A 12258-nucleotide genomic window follows, 5' to 3' on the forward strand; every position below is an offset into this window, starting at 1 on the left:
GAAGAGAGATTAGAAGTCCAGTGTACAGGTGCAGGAACCCGTTAACCTGCTCAAATGGATATTAAATTGTGAGTCGTACACCAATCTGAAAATTTCTGCTGCAAACCAGAACCTTTACAAAAAACTAATTTGGAGTCTCTTTTTGTTTCTGATTCAGGTGTGTGATATTCTTGACTGTGGAGATACGTATCTGAGCCACAAATCCGTTTAGAGTTTGTAGAGTGGGATTCGAGGTATAAATCCAAGCTTTTACTAATTTGTGTGATTACCACTTTTATTTCGTTTTAGCAATTGAGCTACCAATACAACCGTGTTTTATCTGTCGTGGAAATCCTCCTCGAATCCAACAGGAATCTTCTTATTGGAAAACAGAGTAGAATGAAAGCAACTGAATTAAATGATGAAAGTTAAGGGAATGACAGGATGATGAAAGTGGGTTACGTGAACAATTGAAAACTTGACTTATTAGTCGCAGGCAAACTAAACTAGGTGAACACTGACTTTTGATTAGGCAAGGACAAACTTAAACAGAATTGGTACTTAACTGAAATAATTTGAACTTAATAAGGTACAACCGTACCACATATCCTCGGCTCCAAAGAAGACTGCAACAGTATAAAATTTAGAACATTAATAACATATGTACTGGTTACTATAAAAAGTAGATAATGAGAGCAACAATAAATGAACAGATAATTGCAGTGGAATTGAAGGACATATGCTAATGAATTAAAATTAGTGTAATTCCTTCACATTTAAATTCACTTGGAAACATACAACATAAATTAAAGCACAATTGAGGAGCGAATCCAATAAATTAAGTATCTATGGTGAACAGCTACAGAACCAAAATTTATTTGAACGGCTGTAAAGGAGGGACATTTACAAATAAATATTGAATAGCAACAAAAATTTTTGCAATTGTAGCAAGAATCCAGATCAGATTTAATAACTCACAATATAATTCAAATGAAAGCAATAATTGAAAGTTTTGGAATTAAGTGTAAATTTGATTTTCGGCGTCGAAGACGCTCATGCTAACCTCTCTAGCATAATCATTATACTCGTAATTTCCAGGTGACCATGTCCCAACTGGAGCGGGTGCAGGTGGACTCACTATCGGGACATCAAAGGAGGTCTCCACTACTGGAAGTTGTGACGCCTCTTCTTGAATAATGGTCTTAATGACCGGGTTTGCTGTCTTTGATCGTTTGGGTGCAGGGGCGGCAGAGTTGTCGCTAACAGAGCACACAGAATTTTCAAAGCCAAAATAATCTGGGGCTCTGCGATTTCTCTTGGACTTTGAAGTAGTGGGCGAAGTAGATGATGATGCGGCCGACGACGCAGCAACTGAAGAGGCATTGGACGTATTGAGTGCGGTAGAACATTGTCGTGAACGTATTCCTCTTGCTTGAGGCTTTTTGGGCTTTCGTGATGACATCGCTTTGGAGATGTTACTATTAGCCGATGAATCTCCGGAGACGGCATCAGATTGTGTCGGTCTGTGGCGAATCTTTATTTCCCCGCGGTACTTCTTTTTGAGGTCCTTCATATGCTGAGAAATTTTTTCCTCCGTCGTTTTCTCATAAGGAAGGGGGCGTCGTTGAGCATATTGCCAAATATCCGTGTGACGTTCAGCGCGAGTGCCAAACTTCGCTATGTCGCTATTGCGCACTCGTACTTTGAGGACTCCAGGTTCTTTAATTATCGTTGTGATATCCGATGTGCGCTCTCCAGTACTGCCCGGAGCCAATGTTTCCCACAAGCCACGGAGGCCCCTCTTCGATCTTTTTGTCACTTTGCGCGCCAATTTCAGGTCTAACGATTTTTCGGACCGCGGTATCGGGTTATTAAGTTTTGGATGTAAAATAAACCAAGAAACTGATTTATTATGCTCCCCATTGTACCGGCGACCCGCTTCCACCTGCGCCTTTTGCAAAGCCTCTTCTATGAGGATATCGCTACGGTGTCTGCTCACCAATCCGTTGTCGTCAAGATTATCTTCCACAGGGACTGTTTCGGCATCTAAATAGTGGTGAAGAATGCTTTCATATGATAAATTAGATGACTTTGGTGTTGTACTAATATTGCTTAATGGTGTGTTTGGCTTTCTTCCACAATGTGCTTGGAAAGGTGTTACATTTGTGATCTTTTGTTTGCATCTACGCAATTGATATACTATTGACTTTATTGCTTCCTTAATTGTGAATGTGCTTTTTCTGCTATCTAATTTCATACAGCTTAAACGTCTTTAATAGTTTGTATCAAACGCTCCACTAATCCAAAAGCTCTATGGTCATTAGCAGGGGCAGTGATTATGTTAATATTGTGTTGTTTGTAGAAACTCTTTACTTTATAACCTATTAAACAACGTGCTTGATCTAATCTAATATTTCGGGGAACACCGTGTATGTGAATGTATTCATCTTGAAATTTAATTACATTTGGTCCGTTTGCTTTTTCAAATACTTCTACGGTCCGATATTTTGAAAAACGGTCAATACATGCAAGAAAATGAATATCTTGATCTTTTTCATTCGTGATGGGCCCTCCGAAATCAATTAGTATTTCTTCATTAGGTTCTGAACAATTTAACAAAAGCTTCCAATTTGACGCCGGAACAACTGGTTTAAGATTCTTACCAATATCAGTGCAAGGCTTGCACTGAGCAGCCTTGTCCAGGATTTCGCGATGCATGTACGGCCAGAACGCGTAGAGTCCGAGGGTGATCATACCCCAACTGCCGGGGTGCGTACGGTGAAGACTTTCCAGGACTGCATCTTGTATCGAGTGTGGAATTGCCACACGTTCATCGATGCAAACGCAACCCGATCGCACGTGGAGATCTCACCAGTATGAATACATAAAGTGATTCACTTCTTTAAATCGTTGGGGGTCAATTTGCTGAACGCAATCGCGCACCTCTTTAAGAACCGCATCTTTGCTAGTCAATACGGCCACGAATCCTTTTGTGAATAACTGGGTTAAGTTATTCTCAAACACCTCCTCCTTTGATAACTCTAAGTTGGGTAAGTTCTGGGCCTCACCTGATGATCTTGTTGAGTCTACCGCCGATTTTGGGGTTGATTGAAATGTGACCCTGCTATGGGTAGGAGGGGTTTGTGGGTTGGACTTCGGGCTGGTCATATTTAATTGAGAAATTGAATGTATGTGTGTTGAGTTTGCGTTTACTTTAAATAACAGCTGGATTTGACTTGAGTATGAATTTGAATCTAACGTGGAATGGATTTGAGCTGCGTTTGCAGAGTTCTCGAGAAGCAACTGAGTGGTATTACGATTAATGGCAGAAAGCAAATTGGAATAGTTTGTTGAGTGAGGATGTGAGGCACGTGTGGAATGTGTGTGATTGACGCTGCAAAAGTGATGTGAATGACAGGTTTTTTGTGTGGTATTTAGATGAATTGCTGCAATAGCGTCACGAAAAAGGGTAATTGTTGCTACCGCAAATTCCTCATCGTATTTGTTTGTAACTTTCGCTTCTTGATTTGGTTGGCGGGAAATATAGTCAACCAGCCCCATTTTTGCACCCAGTATATGTTCAATGTTAAAGTCAAAACGTAAAAGACGATCTACCCAGCGAGTTAGGCGACTATTATAAGATTTGTTGGACCGGTGTTCTTTCATAATTGAAAGTAGTGCTCGATGATCCGTGATGATTGTGAATGATTTGCCAAATAAATAATATTTAAAGAATTCTACGGACCATACAACCCCTAATAATTATAGTTCATTGACACTGTCGCGTTCCTCGTTTGGGTTAAGGAAACGCGATGCGAATGCAACTGTATTCCAACCTATCGGCGAGCGTTGTTCTAATGCTGCTCCTAATCCCGCTCTAGATGCGTCGCATTTGATCCGCGTTTCCAAGTGCGGATTATAATGTGTATTTTCTGTCGCAGTTGCTACTTTATTTTTAATTGCATGGAAGTGAGTTTCATGTTCGTCATTCCAGACAAATTTTGTATTCTTTTTAAGTAATGGCCGAAGTGGATGACATAATTGTGATAAATTAGGAATGAATTTTCCTAAATAGTGGACAGAGCTTAGGAATGATCGTAATTGTTTTAGATTTTTAGGTGCTGATAGAGATAAAATTGCTGCTGTTTTTGACTCAAGCGGTGCGATTCCTGACTGAGTAAATTTGTGTCCTAACCATTCAATTTCAGTTTTTGCGAAATGAAATTAAGATAAATTTATTCCTAAATTATTCTCTTCCAATTTTTTTAAACATTTATAGACTAACTTTAAATGTTCTTCTGTAGAACCGCGACTAACGATTATAATGTCATCCAAGAAACAATCAGTATTTTAAAGTCCAACTAATGTATAGTCCATTACTTTTTGGAATGCCGCCAGCATATCAGTTAAACCGTAGAAACCGGTAATAAAACTATATGTACCAGTTCCCTCACCGCTAATAATATTGAAGTTGCAATTCCGGGCCGTTTCCGGGTCTAAATTAAGTTGATTGTATGCATACTTCAAATCCAAGGTAGAGAAATATGCTGTCTCCTGTGATGCGTTTGTGTTTAAACTTTGTTGGATCGTGTCAATTAAATTATCTATAATCGGCATTTCATATTTATTTTTATGGATAGACTTATTTAAAATTTTCTAATTTTTTAAGTTCTGCATTAACTAGTGGTTGTAAGTTAATTGGGACTCGACGACCTTTTTGATGTGTAGGTGTAAATTGTTTGTGGAAAGCGGATTTGACTGAGTTATTTAAAGATTTACCATTTCTTGTGATGAGACCTGGAAATTCAAATGCAATCTGCTTCTTGATTAAACATTGGTTTTGATTAATATTTGCAACTTGTTTCATTTGTGTAAGAGAGAAGCCTAGCATTGAGAAGAGATCTCGTCCAATGATGGGTCTATGACCATCTTCCACCACTGTTACATCAACACCCGTAGCTGTCCAATCATTACATTGGATTGATGTATTAATCACTCCAACTATCTTGATTATATCATTAGAGAAAATTTTTAGGTCATGCATCTCTGGTGACTGTAGCCAATAGCTTCCTTTGCATTCTGACACCACAGTTTTTGCGAGATATTTATTGATAATCGTGCACACGCTCCCCAAATCCACCAGTGCTTTTGTCTTCGTATTCGCGACACAAATGTCTAAGTTCACCGGTTCCAATTCTCGAGTGTCGCTTTTAATTGAAATCGTCGCAACACAATTATCATCATAGTCGTCATAATCTGAGTCATAGTTTGCGTCGTAAATACCTTGCTTTTGAAGTAGTCTATCTATATTGTTGACTAGTTCGGCTGCTGTTGCTGAAGTACCCACTGTGGCCGCCTCAGAAACAAAATCATCTACATTATTTACTCGGGGTTTCGGTTTATATGGGTGTTTAGGTTTTCGGCAGACTTTGGCGAAATTGTTATCACTGCCACAATTTTTACCAGTCTTTCCACGGGCAGGGTGATTTTGTCTATGCGAGGCTGATCATCCATAGCCACAGTTTGGACAAGTTGCAGGCTTAACAAATTGGTTTGTTGATGGACGTGATCTATTCCAAGATCCTTGTACATTGTTCACTGATGCACTTGTGATCTGGTTCGTAGATGTCGGAGCTGAGGTCCCAGATATTTTTAGCTGATTTTGTATTCTCATCTCAATGTTCATGGCAATTTCAAGCGCTTTTTTCGCTGTTCTAGTCTCCTTTAGTAATTCCCTTTGGATTTTGCCGTCTTGCATGTTTGCTATGAAGACGTCACGAATGATTGACTCTTCATGGCTTCCTAAATCGCAATTCAATGACAGTTCCCGAAGGCAACCGTAGAACTTTTCCACAGGTTCTCCTTTCAGTTGCTTCCTGGTGAGAAAGGTATACCGATCAAAAGTGATGTTTCGTTGTTTCGTAAACACTCTATCGAGACTCTCCCAATGATCCTTTGTTGTAACCCGATCAATCTGGATATTCGGTTCCTGGAACCAAATATTCGTCTACCCTCCATCCCCAGGCTGAGATACGTTAGGGAGACCGCTTTGTTATCACAATATTTCCAGGGTTTTTCACCGCACAATATACCTACGAGTTCTATTTTCTGACAACGATTTAGCCACGAGTTCTTCAGTTGCTCGTTTCGAATTTTTCTATCGCGTTCGCTCTGGGATGTGCTGTTTTCAACATTATCCTCGTTTATAGGTTCAGGAGGTAGGATGACCATGTCTGGGGGATCTGCAAGCAGAAGGTCAATTGAAACACCATCTTTTGCCATGATAGCCAACTTCAACATGATCTGCCAGCGTTCCCATCGCAAAGGTGGCTCTAGTTTCCGTGTCTCCCAAAAGGGTTCGATTCCATGAAGTGCACGTTCTTTGGTTGCTGACTGCGCCGTGTGATATTCCTGACTGTGGAGATACGTATCTGAGCCACAAATCCGCTTAGAGTTTGTAGAGTGGCATTCGAGGTGCAAATCCAAGCTTTTACTAATTTCTGGGATTACCACTTTTAGTTTGAGCTACCAATACAACCGTGTTTTATCTGTTGTGGAAATCCTCCTCGAAACCAATAGGATTCTTGTTATTGGAAAACAGAGTAGAATAAAAGCAACTGAATTAAATGATGAAAGTTAAGGGAATGACAAGATGATGAAAGTGGGTTATGTGAACAACTGAAAACTTGACTTATTAGTTGGAGGCAAACTTAAAATTGGTAAACACTGACTTTTGATTACGCAAGGACAAACTTAAACAGAATTGGTACCTATATGAAAAAATTTGAACTTAATTAGGTACAACCGTACCACAAGGTGGCTTTAACATGAGGACCGGCAAACCCATTGTTTTTAAAGTAAGGATAGCTATCACAAAGTTACGGTAGCATCCGGTACGAGACTCATTTGGAACGGGTACACTAGAAAAGTAAATGATCATACTCATCTTTCTCATTCACGTAAATCCTGGGCTCATGTAGGTGAAGACAAGCAAGATTGTGAGTAATACAAGCAAGGAAATTGGATTTCATTTTTTATCACAACTACTTGAGGATTAGGCAATCTTGGCATAATGTTATTTTGAATTAGTGCGAACTTGATTGCACTAAACTTGCTATTATTGTTAGCCTTCAAAACAACCGGCTAACTGGATATATGCTAACAGGCAACCACTCAAAATTTTTGAACGGTTGCCTGTACACAGAAAAAACTTGCCCCTAAGGGTTCTTAACCGCTGCTACGATCGTATTCCTATTCAAAATAATGACCGAACAATATTCCTCGATCCTTTTACTCGGAAAACATTTCCTTTTGCCAAGGAAGTAAGATTCGTTTAAGGTTACAAAAATGCCTATAAACTTTACCAGGATTGTTAGAAATCTTAATATCATTTGACGCCTGCCCCTGTTCCATTCAAAACTTCATCCACTCTTTTTCACCTATTTCAAGTTGCAGAATCATAAACGCAGTTAGCAGTGAACCCTAACTTGTATCTTTTTCTCTGCTATTACTGAACTATACGTGTCACAATTTACTAGAACATTTGGCATAATAACGTATCTGGAAAAACTTGGCATCTATTTTGCTTTGCAATTTTCTGCAACATCTGCACCGTCACGACCAAAAAGAATGAGCTCAAAATATATTGTCGATGACGACAACTAACACGAGTATAGTTTCCTTCAACAAATTACGCTCTAAATGAACAAAAATTAACCGCAAACGTTATTGCCCCTCTATAACTAAAACAACAATAATTACAAAAATTTTACTTCACATACAAAATATATTTGTTTTTACAATAATTTCTGTGCAATTAAGAGACCCTTGTTTATCCAAAAACCAAATCGGTTATTTATTGGTTTCAATGGTTATACAGGACAAATAATATTTTCTCAAAAGACTATGCTTCATCCTATCATTTATATTAGAGATCTTTTGACTATTGATCCCAGTAACCTAAATTATTTTAAGTTATTAAGATCGTTTAATGACATTAGCATAGCATTCATTGAATTCGGAGTAGATTTTGACTACTATAAGTGTAAAACAAAAATGCTTTGCAGATACCTTTGAAACTTTCAAAAACAATTGCAGAGTTGAATGATCGTCACCAGGGCGAATCAATCACAAGATTGAGCATAACAGATAATTTAAGCTTCTTTCGTTTCTAAATATATATGACTATAGTCAATATAACAACTGTTATTGTCACTAGTTTCGTATTTTACGATATTGAACTTGTTTGTCTTTACACTTACTTTTTAGATTTTGTTTTTTTACCCTGTTAATCATAACACTGATATTTCAGACCAACCTTTACATGTCATAGTATACTTGATTGCGTTTTAATCACCATAGTTTCTTCATCTTTATATAAAAATGTCTCCTATCAACTAGTTTTTGTACAAAAAAATTAGCGCCGCTAATACTTTCTCTTTATAAGGGTCAATTGGTGTCAAAACACGGATTTTCATGTACTTTTTGCCCAAAAAATAATATCTCCTCAATTATTAGTCGAGTTGGACCAGTGGTACTGTTACAAATTTGGATTTACAATCATAACTACAAACTCTAGTCATTGGCACTTCTTTATTTTTCTAGCAAACAATAATACAAGCTACTGGCTTGGCAACCTCGATGACTTATAATTTTTCACCTAGAAAACAATACAATTAACAAAAATGTTCCTTCTGAACGGAAAATTGCTAACAATTTTACGTTTCCGGAGCATCTTTGAATCCTACCCAGTTGTCACTATTTTTGTAATTTACGACATTGAACTTGTTTGTCCGTGTACTTAATTTTAGATCTTGTTTTTGTTAACCTGTTAATCATAACACTGATATTTCAGACCAACCTATCCCTGAGCTATATCACAGTATACTTGATTGCGTTTAAGTCGCGATTATTTCTCAATCTTTATATAAAACGGTCTTCTATCAACTAAATTTAGCACAAACAATTAGCTCCACCAATGCACTCTCTTTATAAGGGTCAATTTGTGTCAAAGCACGGTTTTTCAAGAACATATTCTTGAAAAAAATTAACTGCTCAATTAAAAGTCGAGTTTGACCACTGGGTCCGGCAACAAATTTGGATTTGTAATCTTTACTCAAAACTGTTGTCATTTGCAATTCTTTGCTTTTCTAGCAAAAATTAATACAAGCTTCTGGCCAGACAATCTCGATGACTTATATTGTTTCATTTAGAAAAACAAAAAAATTCCTAAAAATGTTCTACTATCCACTACTACCTCCTTTCCTGCTAATCGATGTGCAAGATGTTGACTCCCATTATTCTTGGAAAATGTCAAATTATCCAAAGTCATCTTATTGCGGGATTTTGAAGTCCAAAATCGCAGGACTCAGATTTTTTATTCATAAATTGAAAATTTTAAATAAAAGATGATACTACCTTATCATAATAAACTAGTACAGGTACAGTTTTAACAAAGATGTTTTTAAAAAATGGACAAAACACGCATACCTACTTTAAAATTCCATTTTGAATTTTTAGGCTCATGCGACAACGGATACGTCACCATTTTACAATCTTAGCGCTCAATTGTGCTTATTCGTTACGTTATTCATATCAAAGTCAACAACGCTCCCTTTCATTCTTGACAAACTCAAGCCGTTGACAAAATTGACCATTTTCAACTTTGACAAAATTACCACTGAAATTTATTTCTACAATAAGGACAGACTAATTTGCTCTAATTATCTTCAAAAATTTCTTGACGTTGTTTTGACATGCTTCCAAGAGGTAGAACTAAGTATCACTGTATATTTCAAGGATCTTAAAACGGGACAGAGGGGAACCCTTAAAGTGTGTCCCAATTGCCCAATGAAATTTTTCCTTTGCCTAGTCGACTTGAAAAATACATTCCCGATGTTCTTCCGGCGTCTTTTTTAGGTTCATAAACACTTTCAAAATATGTCGGTTTTGAAAAATTACCTCTTTATTTTGTTGTTTCCCAAGTGCCCCGTCGCTAAAGGCATTTTGTCAAAAGCCCCATATGATATTCATTAGACTATTAAATTTTTGCCCAGCAAGCAATCATCCAATTACCACTGATAATCCTTGGAGTGAAAAACAGCCTAGAAAATAAAATATTTATACCTTTTTAAGATGGGAAATAAAATTACAAAAGCTCTCCAGCCATTGTTCAATAAAATTACTGGAATAGCATGTTCAATTTCTTTTAAGGTTTGTAAAGGTTTCGAGAAAATTCAAGCCACAAAAGGTGACCAAGATCACATTGTAAGGTTTAGTTGTTTTTCATATTAACCGAAGATAGAAAAAACACACATTGCCCCTGCGTCAAACACATATGTACCCCTTTCACATTATTATTTATTATCAGTGCGACCTATGTTATGAGACTAAAACTAACTTGTACTTAAACCCCTCAACTCATATTTCATCGCATCCTAGTAATAATTTTTTGCATCATTTGCATTGACAATAGTCGGTTAGTTCCCGTATGCAACAACAACAAAACAATTAAGGATCAACAACATTAGTAAGGGTATGAAGTCAATTTATTTTTTTTATATTTTTAGAACCTTGCAAGAACTTTTCCAAAAACGTAAATGATTCTTCCTCATTCCTCCTAATGCCCGCAGCACCATTAAAGTAAAAATAAATAACAAAAAGTCTGCTGATTCCGCTCTGATTTAACTTATTTCATGAATGCGCTTACTCATCATCGTTTTGCACTATGTGTTTCTTTGCGGGAGGACTAACGCTTTTCCTTTAGGTAATAAATTTTGGCTGGGTCAAATTTTTTCTTTTACTATGATGCGAGTGCATCTAGCACATCTTAAGCCTCTAGCTAGTTAAATTATAACAAAAATATGTACTAACCAATCTAAATTCATCTACAGCGCGCCACAGCCGATGAATTAGAGTGCTGCCCAGCCCAAATTCATCTACAGCACGCCACAGCCGATGACTCAAGCAAATCCAAAGGCAAATATTAATGGCCCTTTCTCTAGTTGATCAATGCAAAAGTCAAACAGTAACAGCTATCAACACCGTCAAAAGAACCAGACGGTAAAATAGTCCGATTATCCAACATAGAGAACCTTCTCAATGAGAAGGATAGAAGAGAAACAAAACTGTGTTTGAAAATTCAAAAAATAAGAGAAAGACAGCTAAATTGCGATAATTCACGTTTCGTAAGCTCATTGAAGTAAAACCTGTATCCGGATTTCAACAAATTCAGGATAACAGCTAAAGCAAACATAAAAAACATAAATTTGGGAACAACTCACGAAGTTCCCATTATTGAAGTACCTGTTGTGGAAGAATTCACACTACCCAGCTCAAAAAATGTGCTGCGAATAAAGGATAGAGACACACAAAAAAGTACATTAAGTTTTATTCAAATACGTCAACGTATCCTACAATGCTTTTACCGCATTCCAGAGCCAAATGCAGACAATTAAAATGTGTCCAATGCAGCATTAGTGTCGGAGAAAACATCATTTTCCAGCATCTGTTTCAGCCTGCCCTGGAAATTTAAAAATTGAAAGCAGGCCTGACAATAACTACTGGCTACAACAATAATTAACTAACAGAAAGCTAAGATCACAAACTGAGAGCCATTCCATTCAATTTGCAAAGTCGTACGCTTCAACAAACTTGGAGCTAGGAGCTGAAGCATGAACAGCGGAAGAGGAAGAGGAGCATTAAAGAAAGCGAAAAAAACCTGTAGGCCAAATTGGAGAAAGCAAAGAACAAGTCGAAAAAACTCAAAACGAATTTGGCGCAAAGTAATGATAAGTAGAACAAAGCTCTGGTGGTGACTGTTACACTTTGTTTAATTCCTATTACCTAAAGTTGTTCTATTTTATAACAAAATTTTATAACTTTTATGATTGTACAACCAATGCAGTAACTTATTCTTCGTTCTTAAAATCGGTGTGAGCTGTAACCGTTAGAACACCTTAGTTTAATTTCTTTTTAGACTTTCTGAGGGTCGCAAAAGTCTGATTCACAGTTGAGTCACACTTGAAAACTTTGGCTCAGTGGTTCTTACACCATATGGTACTTGTTTAACCACAAGCACAAAAGAGTAGTTACTTGAACCAACTCTAACTGAAAATAAACGTGGTGAATAAATATTGAATTACCACTTGGTTTGTTACTTTCTATGATGAATAATTTCATCCCGCGTCGCCATGTACGTAACTATTGTTATAAAGACAATTTGGTTACTAAAAATGAATCATCCCCAACCCTTCTGACGTGGCGCAGACGGTTCTCGCT

Source organism: Convolutriloba macropyga, chromosome 5 (assembly GCF_964194025.1).
Source record: "Convolutriloba macropyga chromosome 5, txConMacr16.3, whole genome shotgun sequence".
NCBI classification, from domain to species: domain Eukaryota; kingdom Metazoa; phylum Xenacoelomorpha; order Acoela; family Convolutidae; genus Convolutriloba; species Convolutriloba macropyga.